Below are 10,094 nucleotides of genomic sequence, written 5' to 3'. Positions count from 1 at the left end.
AAAAAAAAAAAAAAAAAAAATCTACTATCTTAGCAAATTTCAAGTATACAATTCTATTACTGTACTGTTAACTACAGTCACCATGTTGTACATTAGATCTATAGAACGTATTCATCTTACATCACTGGAACTTTGTATCTTTTAACAAACATATCTCCATTGCCTGCTCCATCTACCCTTTGTCCCAGCCCTGGCAACTGCCCTTCAATATTCTGCTTCTACGAGTTTGACTCCTTTAGTTCCACATATAGCTAAGATTGTGCAGTATTTGTCTTTCTGTATCTGGTGTATTTCACTTGGTATAATGTCCCTCAGTTTTATCCATGTAGTTACAAATGTCAGGATTTCTTTCTTTTTTAAAGCAAAGAAAAAGAGAAGGAGGATGAGAAATAAAAGAAATGGTAACTATGGGAGGTGATGGCTATGTTGTTAAGTAGCTTGATTGTGGTAATCGTTTCACTGTGCACGGATGTATCAAACCGTGAAGTTGGACATCTTAAATATATGCAATTTCTATTTGTCTGTTATACTTTAATAGAGCTAAAAAATGACATCCACCATGTTATTATATTTAATTTGGAAATCTCCTATGATGAGAAGAGTATATGTGTCTCCTAAGAAAACTCTTCTGGTCACAGAAGATGATTAGTACCCCCTGAATAGAATTTGATTTTTCTATACTTAGCAGGGATGTTAGGGTTAAAAGTTAGACAATTATACAGTGTTACTGAAGCCAAGGTAGCGCAAGAAGCTGCTTTCCTTTGTTTCAATCATTTCATCTTTCCACCTATATCTTTGATATGTTCTTTCTGACTCCCATTGCAACATATGTATACACTTCCCTTCTGTCTCTGAGTTGGCTGTGCTTGCTTGAGTTCGACATATCACATATACTGATCCCAACCTTATTTCTTTCCTAGTGGTTTTTAAAAGTTCGATTACATTTCCCAACTCTACATGTGTTCGATTTGCCTTTAAAAGGGAAGCCATCTCTCCAAGTATCACCATTCAATATGATGAGACGGAGAAAGGAGGCAGGGCTGTCATCTTAGCGTTTGGCACTGTTCTTTGCTTAAATCTGTCCTGAGTCCCATTTTTCTTTAATTAGTCTCATAGGAAAAGAGGAGCAAGATCATGCTACCAAATGGGATATTTTTGGAATTCTCATTATTCTTGTATAATTTTGCCCCTGGTCATTTTAAATCTTTACCTTAGAAGAGTTTCTAATAAAAACCAGATGCTGGACAGGTTTAATGTGTTGAGCACCTACCATATACAAGGCTTGTACATTACTGAATGTACAAGGCCTGGTTTGTTTCCTCAAGGAACTTATAATCTAAAGGAACAGATACCTGTGTTAATTATAATTAATAATAGTAAGTGGTGATAACAACCACAGCATTAATTTAGCATTTCCTTTATGATAACCATTCTTCTCATATTAATCCACCTAATCCTTATAACAGTTCAATCGCATGGGTACCATTCGTCACCATTTTGCAAATGAGTACATTGAGAAGAAGAAGGAAAATCATGTGCCCAAAGTCTTATAACTACTAGTTGGTACACTGAGAATTAAAAAAACAGGCAGCCAACTCATGACCCACTGTTTATATCCAGTACACACGTGACATTCAACTTCACCATGAAATAAAGCAGAGTACAGGGTTGGTGCAAGGACTAGATATGGACTGAGAACAGCACTAGTCAGTATCAAGATTGTAGCTGAAACCCAGGAATTCAGGGCTAACTTCATTAAACCCCTAATTCTGGGGGGAATGTATTCAGTGTTCCTTAGTCCTGTGTTCCTTTACACTGATATCTAAGGACTGTGTTTTCCTGATGATTATAACTTCTCTTTTTTTAAAACATACCTTATTGTTGACTCTTCCAAGCAGCGATTTCCATTTTTAAATGCCAAAAATTGCTGCACATGATCCCAAATAAGAACTTTAAGCCTTAAGTTTAAGAAAATGACAAATCAGGCTTAGAAACAAATGTACAAATATATGGCATGATGTGCATGGCATCTTGAATGGGCATTTTTCCTCATAAATTATAAGAAGACTCAGAAAGGAAGAAATTGGGTGCCTTTAAGTGGAAATAAATTTGAATAAGAGCACAGAAATGGAACTGATAGAGCATTTATTTGGCTATATGATCATTTAATTACTTTATGTGGCCATTTGAATTTTATTTAACACTTAACAGGACACAACACACACACACACATGCACACACACACATACACGCACACACTGTAATATTATCAATTCCATTTTCTTTTTCTGTAAGGAAAATGAGGAAGCTAAAGGTAAAAGACATGCTAATGCAGGGCTGTGGTTGAATTATAGTTCCCACTGTGAGTTTAAGTCCACTCAACATGCACCCACTAAGAGCAGGATGTTATCATCATAAACAACAAGAAAAATCTACTGTACATATCCTATGGAGCCTTGTTTACAGAGCCTGCGGAAGCTATAATTTAGAATTTTGGACATTTTTAAGAAGTAAAATCTCTACCTTGGATCTTTTGGCATTAAACATAAAATATAACAACTCCCAAGAAGATATACCTTCATGGAGCTTCTCTCTTTGGCAAGACCTGAAAAAGGCCATTTTTGGTGACTTTTCCATATTGATTCCCTTTAAGGAAGCTAATAAATAATTTCAGCACCACTGTTTTCCTCTTGTTTATTCATGTCTTTTACTAAAGAAAATAAATGTTTTGCTAATAGAAGAAACAAAACAAAATATTTACTCCCTGCTGTGTGTTTCTTTTGATGAGGGCCAATGTGATAAAGAAGTTTTTTTCTCCCACATAAAATTGTTTACAGGAAACAGTGGGAGAGAACTAAAGAATAACAGTTTTTCTTTAGCAGCTGGAAGTTGTCTGAATGGAGTCTTCAACTCCCATGCATGTTTTGTAATGCAGATTTCTTTGAAAATGGTCTTGCCAGTGCACCTTAAATACATTTTAGAATTATCTTACCATGAAATTGGTTTTCTCTGTCATTGGCTTAGTTGAATTCCTCCCCCAACTTTCTTTTTTTTTTTTTTAATCAATGCTGGGACATTAAAAATAAAGCCGTGGCTGCACATGCTGTTTTTGGAAGTTCCTATCAAAATTCCATCCTTCAGCAGGCTAGTGTGGTTGGAGCAGCAGGCCTTTATCACACTATGGCTGTGTGGGATCCAGCTCCTCCACCTTTCCCTGAGGCTTAATTCTCCACTTTCTATTTTTCCCATTGGCCTGTATTTCTGTAATAATTAACCATCAATAGAGCAAGGAAGAAGCTTCAGGAGCAAAAGTAGCCCAGAACTTGGTTGTCATTGAATGAGTGATTTAAAAAACAGCAACTCATGGTTTAGAGATCATGCTGGAAAACTAGCTGATGTTAATGATATTTGTGGTAGTGGACATGAAAATAGAGATGGTGGTGGTGATGTGATTGTGGTGGTGGTGATGGTAATGGTGATGTAGGCAGTAATGGTAATAATAGTAGTAGTAGTGGCAAGGTTATGGGAGTGACTTAAAAGCATCCCAGTTAATTAAGGTCTGGGAAACGTGACTGATGCAACACTTTAACAAAATTGTCTGTGCGCTGATCATTTTACAACAGGTAGTTTTCTGTTCATGCTAATATTTTCTGTCTCTAAAAACTATTAATTTTAAGTAGAAAGTCTTTATCAAATATTGCTACATACATATAGAAAATTCTTCAAAGCCAACAAAATCAAATTTCAGATTATTTGTTTGATACACATTGTGCACCCTTGGAAAATGAGAGTTGTAAAAGTAAACCAACCCTGTAAGATAGTAGTGCTAAAAATCTCCCCATCTTCCCTTTTTCCCTTGCTGTTATACCTGAGAGGATTGTCTTGATGCCATTGCTGGTTGGCACATGTTTTTTTCATTCCACACTTTGAAATATGAATCTATTACAAAAGGATCATTTTGGTGAGGCACTGGGGATGAGTAAGTTAGGAACAGTAATTAGTTTTTAAGCATTTCTTTTAATGATGGCAAAGCATTTCCTCCCTCCCCCAAATATTAAATAATTTCCTCCCAAGCAGCTGGTTTATAAGAACAGTTTAGTTTAACTAAATTTTCATATTCAGAATGGACTGTCTTTATCTTCTTGACACATTATTTCCCAATTTCATTGTACTGTCCCTTCTGCTCATCATCTCCCACAAAAGAAACCCTCTTCCAGATCTGTTGTTCTGTGTCTCATATCTGGAATGGGAAGCCCTTCCCACTTAAACAAACAAACAAAACTCCCCATTGTCATCCTGTGTATACCCCTCCCCTCATCGAGCCTTGCCTCTTCCAGAGTCATGCATCTTGAAAATGTAAGAGTTATCTACTCTTGTTTCTGTTTTCCCACTCAGCTGTTCAACCCACTGCACTCTTGCCTCTGTCCTCACCACTCCACTGAAATTTCTCTCAATATCGGCCACTGTGCTTTTTTGCTCAGTTGCAAGGCCATTTCTCAGACTTTTTCCTGCTCACCTGGATGGTATCTGACCCTGTTCCTTGCACCCTTTTTGGTAAACTAGTTATCTGGTAATCCAATTTACCATTTAGGTTTTAGCTTAACTATCAGTTCCTCCAAGAGGACATTGTGGAACCCTCCAAGTCTGGGAAAGAAACAGCATCTGTAATTTCTTTTTCATTACCCAGGACTGTTAAAAATTTTTATTCACTTGTCTGACATACTTCCTTTATATCCCTGATGCCCAGCACATTTATGGCACAAAGTAGGCATATATTTTCCTCCAGTTTCTTTTGGATTCTAATAACAGAAACTTTCTCCATCATAAACAAAAGGAGAATTTATTATTATGACTTAGAATTACATCTTGGGTCAAGCAACAGAAAATGCAGCCAGACCATGGAGGACTGAAAATAGGAAGTGACAACTGTAGGAACCAAGACTATTTATCTTGGATGTCTCTGCCTTCAGGGGCCAAATAACTACTAGCTTCTGCTTCTTTCTGTGTTTTGGCCCAAGTTTTTTCCTTCTATAGACCAGTTTTCCTTCTTAGCATCCCTTTCCCTCTTCTGAGTTTATGTACCCTCAGCCCTAGTCCTCTATGCCAGTGGAGCAGAGTCAAGTGGTAGAAACATGGATCCTGGGGTTGTACCTTGAGGGTGTTAGGGTGCCACGGGCTGCTCACGGGATGGGGATCATGAGCTGAGCAGGCACCCAGTGTATGTCTATTTCAGTGCTTGCTTAAAAATCCAGTGAATGATTGGGCAGCTGTCTTCCAAGATTCTCTCATTTTCATAAGCAATCTAAATTCTCCAAAGACTAATATTCCTCATTTACAAGAAAGTGAGTTCATCCAGGATAGCTTCAATGCTCTTCTGCGCTTTCCTTATTGACAAAATGGGATATATTGTTCTCATCAAAGGAGCTGATAGTCCTTATAGATTCTGACTGAGTTGGCCATCACCTTATTCTTTTGGTTTAAGAAGCAGGGGTTGGAGGGTTGGGGAATGGACTCAGTGATTGCTATAATGTAAGGCAGAATAAGAAACAATCCTCTGGATCTCAGGGACTTGTAACAACATGCATCTATTTTTCTTGCTCATAAGAAGGGTGCGTAGGAGCTGAGGTTTGGCTCATTTTGGCTGAGCTTGGTTGAGTTTGTTGCTTCTTCAAGGACCTGGATTGAAGGGACAGTGGCTACCTGGGGCTTAACCTTGTTGGGCAGGAGCCTGCATGGAAACATGGGCTGCTTCTAAAGGCCTGGGCTCAGAAATAGCAGCTATTTCTCCCACCCACATCCTATTGTTTAAGGCCAAGCTAAATGGTGGTGAGATGTATACTTCATCTTCTCTATTCTATTGCAAGTTCCTGTGGCAGTGGGAGGGAATAAGAATTGGGAACAAGAATCCAATCTACTGGAATCCTAAAATTGCTTACATGATTTCAGTGGCCTTTTCGTTTTCAGGGTAAAGTTCAAATTCTTTAGCTAGGCATGCTAGGTGACCAGGTGTGCAGCTACAACTGGGTGATCTCTTCAGCCTCATTTCATATTCATTTGCCCTTTTACATGTACACTTGCTCAAGTCAAGTGGAATCTCTGTTGAGCATAGGATATCTTCTTGCATGCTGTTCTTCCTGACTCCCCTCTGCCCTTCTTTATTTAGCTAACTCTTATTTTACCTTTGAAACTGAGGTCAAGAAAAGACTTCTTCTTGGAAGACCTCCATGATTTCATGAAACACACGTCGGTGCCTTTCTCTGTGCTCCTTGGCATCTTGTGCTTGTCTCTAGCATGACATTTATTATTTTATGCTGTGTCATTGCTTCGGCCATCTGTCCCTTCAAGTAGAATTGAACGTTCCTCGAAGGCTATAGTAATACCTCAGTTAACTTAGTCGCCTTAGACTCTAACACAGCACCTGGCACTTAGTAGGTATCCGATGAATGTTTGCGAAAGCAAAGAAGAATAAGAAGATGAAAAGGTGGGAGGAAGGAAGGGAGGAAGAGAGGAAAAAAAGAGGAAGGAAGGGTTACTTGTAAGATTATAAGGGTTACTTGTAAGAGGAAGATTGGTTACTTGTAAAACAGTTCATTCACTGGAAACGTATTCATTATTTATTCATTATTAATCATTCACTATAAGCTTATGTTAGGAATATCTTATTTCTATAGTTACGAGGTGGTACTCTTTAACCAATATACTATTGTTGGCTTGATTTTGTAAGGAATGTTTTTTCATCTAGAGAATCCATATATTTAGTATGACAAGTACATACTCAGACCCTAAAATTCCCTTTCCAAAGCCAAATGCATGTTCTTCCCACCTCCTCCTTGTACATATTTCAAGGCTACTACCTTGCCTAGCAGTGACTGCCTGAACATGGGCAGTTTTAATTACACAGGGAGCTCTCTTGTCCTGCTATTGACTGATACGTAGTTAAAGGCAGAGCCTGGCATACCCCTAGTAGAATGCTAATAAGGAAATGGGGACTTAGTTGTTACTAGGTTATTTTCTTAATGGAAAAACTAAGGGTGATGAATGCAGTCAGGACCAAGCTCCTCATATTCCAGGCATGTATCAAAAAGAATTTATCTTTATCTGAGCTCTTGTGCCAGCCTTCTTAGAGCAAGTGACTACATGACACATCACGGGAAATAACTTCTTAAAAAAGTATATGCTGGCTTGTTTTAGAATGCATGCGCTGTTTAAAAATAGGTAGGGAGTTTGACACACACCTGATTGCCTCTGAAATGAAATCTGAAGTGTCTGGCATCGCCACCTCTTCTGGGGAAGGTTTCTCGTCATCTCACCTCTTGTCTCCAGCTGCTCAGGTGGCAGCTAGGGCTACAGAGGCGGCGTCCAATTACTCAGAATATCTGCCCCTGCTCTTGGCAGGGACTTACACTTCCTGGCTTCTGCAGATGATGGATGGCACTTTTTGTGAAATGAGATTCCTTTGGAATAGGAAGGTCGAGTCAGGAAAAGGATAGGTCTTGATTCCCATAGGACAGAGCAACTGAGAATGTGAATGGCCAAAGTCAAGAGGCCACTGAGCACAGGCTGCAGAGAGATTTCATCAGAACCAGTGAGGACAGCGTTCCTCAGGAACACATTTGCTACAGAGTGCTCTTAAGTGAGGAACCATAGTTGTTTTTTTGTTTAATGTGAATTTCTTTCCAATCTATTGTTTTCACCCAGTGGAATGGGAAGGGTCTGGCCAAAAGTGGTGAGCATCCCTGTGTTGTTGCATGGCTTTCCTGGGAACCACAAAAGGAGTGGAACGTTGCAGAGACTGCTGTCAGCCTACAATGAGCAGTGAAAATCAATGAGAGGAAAATGGCCCATTTTTGCTTCATTGATTTTTGCTGGTCAATGAATCCTCTTCATTTTATGTACCCCCTTCCTTCAATTTTTTTTCCCTGTTGGACACATCTTAATGTTACTGCTCCGCATTAAGCACAGTACAGAGAGTGACAGTTTCCTTAATCACACAGCATTGTTAGTGATGGCAATGCGTCAGATTTGGAGAGGGGCACAGTGAGATGAGAGTGAAGCTTTGGGAAGAGGATGTTGGTGTATTAGCATTGAGTAGGTTACCTTAGGGACTGGTGTGACTGTGTTCAAATGGATAGGAAATGTATAAAAATAAAACAGGAAGAATGACAGATCCCTTAGATGAAGAGCAAATGTAGGGCCCTGGGAAGACAGCAGTAATAACTCTGTGTGGGTCCAATCATAGAATTTACGAGGGATCTGCGTATTATACAATCATCATACGTTACTACATCAACGTTTTGTGAGAATACAAAGAAAAAATAGCATTTGGTATAGAGGAATAAGAGTTTAATGTAACACATTAATATTTTGGAGTGATTTTCTTGTATTCACTCACTTCATTAGGTAGAATAATAATTAGCTCCAATGAAAAGAAATCAGAAGTCCAGAAAAAAATCACCTCTCTGGAATGTTTGCCCCAGGGAGGCTTGTTTGACTTAATGGAAAAGAGTGAACAGAAAATTATCGTCTCTATCTAGACCAGTTTTAATTATCTTTTTCAAACAATCTTTGGATTGCTCTTTTATATTAAATTTTCAGATAAGAAACTAAGGCACAGGGCATTTTAAAAAATTGCATAAGAACAAATAGAAACTAAGTGCAGTGCTGAGAGGAGAACTCAAAACCTTTTTTGTCTATTGATGGGCTACTGAAGCACATTACCTTATGGTGAAGCAGCTGACAGTAATTGGGATTTCACCTAGTAGAAAATGCAAGGTTCAAAGCTAAATGCAACTCTGTTCTCTCACCAGTGAGGTTACTTTTTTTTTTTTTTTTCCGACCCTAAATAGACCTTTTAACATATATTTTGCTTTTGGAAATTCCTGCTCTGATTCCCCAAACGAACAGTCCTGAACATTTTTAGGTTGAGAATGTATTACATTCCCTAAGCTCTTCTAGTCTTTAAAGTCTTCTACCTGTCTGGTTGTGGATCAAGAAGATGGACCATGACTTAGAATCCTGCTCTGTGGTTTAAGCTATGCCTTGCAACAGGATAGTTTGTGCTCCTGTGGCTCTGGGCACACTAAACAGGGATGACAGGAAGCTGACAGCAGCTATTAGAATAGGTTCCAGGAATGCACGTTGTCCTGAAGGCTGTGGGCGCTAACACAAGCATAATGGTTTAGCTGCTTGATAATAAATATATAATGTGTCCTTCAAGCTAGTTTTCACAAATTTTCTTTTATTCCGCTGGAAATGTCTGCCTGTCCCTTGACCATCAGCAGTCTGTTAAGGCACATGTCAGCAAAAGCTATTTGGCTAGAATACAGCTCTGAGAAAATAGCTGCATTACCCAGAAACTGGTGCTAAAAAAAAAAAAATTATCCTAAATTGTTTTGAATTTGGTTTTTCTAATGATATGTACTAGTTAACCTAGTTAATTAAGAATTTAGTCATTCCACAATGGTCACAGGTTAAAAATAAAAAAAATCAGTTGAAATCATTGTAAGTTTGTAATTGGTAGACCTGATGAGTCACCATAGTAAGCCAAACAGACATCTGTGGCCATATGCCAGAATGAGGAATTTGCAAATTGAAATTGGATTAACCTCATCCAAAAACCTTCACATGGCTAAAAGGAGGTAAAACGAGGAAGGGCTGGAAGAATCATGAAAACAAACAAACCGAAAAACCATGCTAATATCTCAGCCCTAATATTCAGACTGCTTTAGAAGAATGTAGGCTCACCTGCTGAGATGACTTGGAGGCTGGTAAATTTTTACCTGAAGAGAACAATAACCTGAAAGTTAGAGGTAGCTACATTTCTGTTAAAAGGGATTAATGGTAATCCTCACAGTTGGTGAAAGGTGTTAAATTTAAGGAATAATCTGAAATGGACATGATAAGAAGAGGCTATCTTCACCTTTGCTGGGTGGGGTCTTAACGCTCCAAAAACACTCCTTAACACTCCAGATAATCAGGTTAATTTTCTTTGACAGTTGCTAGGGGTCTTTAGACACATACAATGGATGGGTTGCTGATGGGGAGAGAGAACTAGACTTGAATGATTCCTTCAGACAGCCAGTGCGTGCGTGCGT

The 10,094-nt window shown here is 38.7% G+C and overlaps 1 protein-coding gene across 1 annotated transcript in view; it reads left to right on the top strand.

Moving 5' to 3' along the window:
* HS6ST3 (heparan sulfate 6-O-sulfotransferase 3) overlaps positions 1-10,094 on the top strand; it is a 739,085-nt gene that overhangs the window by 383,965 nt on the left and 345,026 nt on the right. The gene's annotated exons all lie outside the window — the stretch shown is intronic.

The sequence above is a fragment of the Cebus imitator genome, unplaced genomic scaffold, assembly GCF_001604975.1.
Source record: "Cebus imitator isolate Cc_AM_T3 unplaced genomic scaffold, Cebus_imitator-1.0 Scaffold62, whole genome shotgun sequence".
Classification (NCBI taxonomy): Eukaryota; Metazoa; Chordata; class Mammalia; order Primates; family Cebidae; genus Cebus; species Cebus imitator.
Note: the sequence above shows the minus strand (reverse complement) of the source record. Positions and strands in the feature narration are given on the sequence as shown.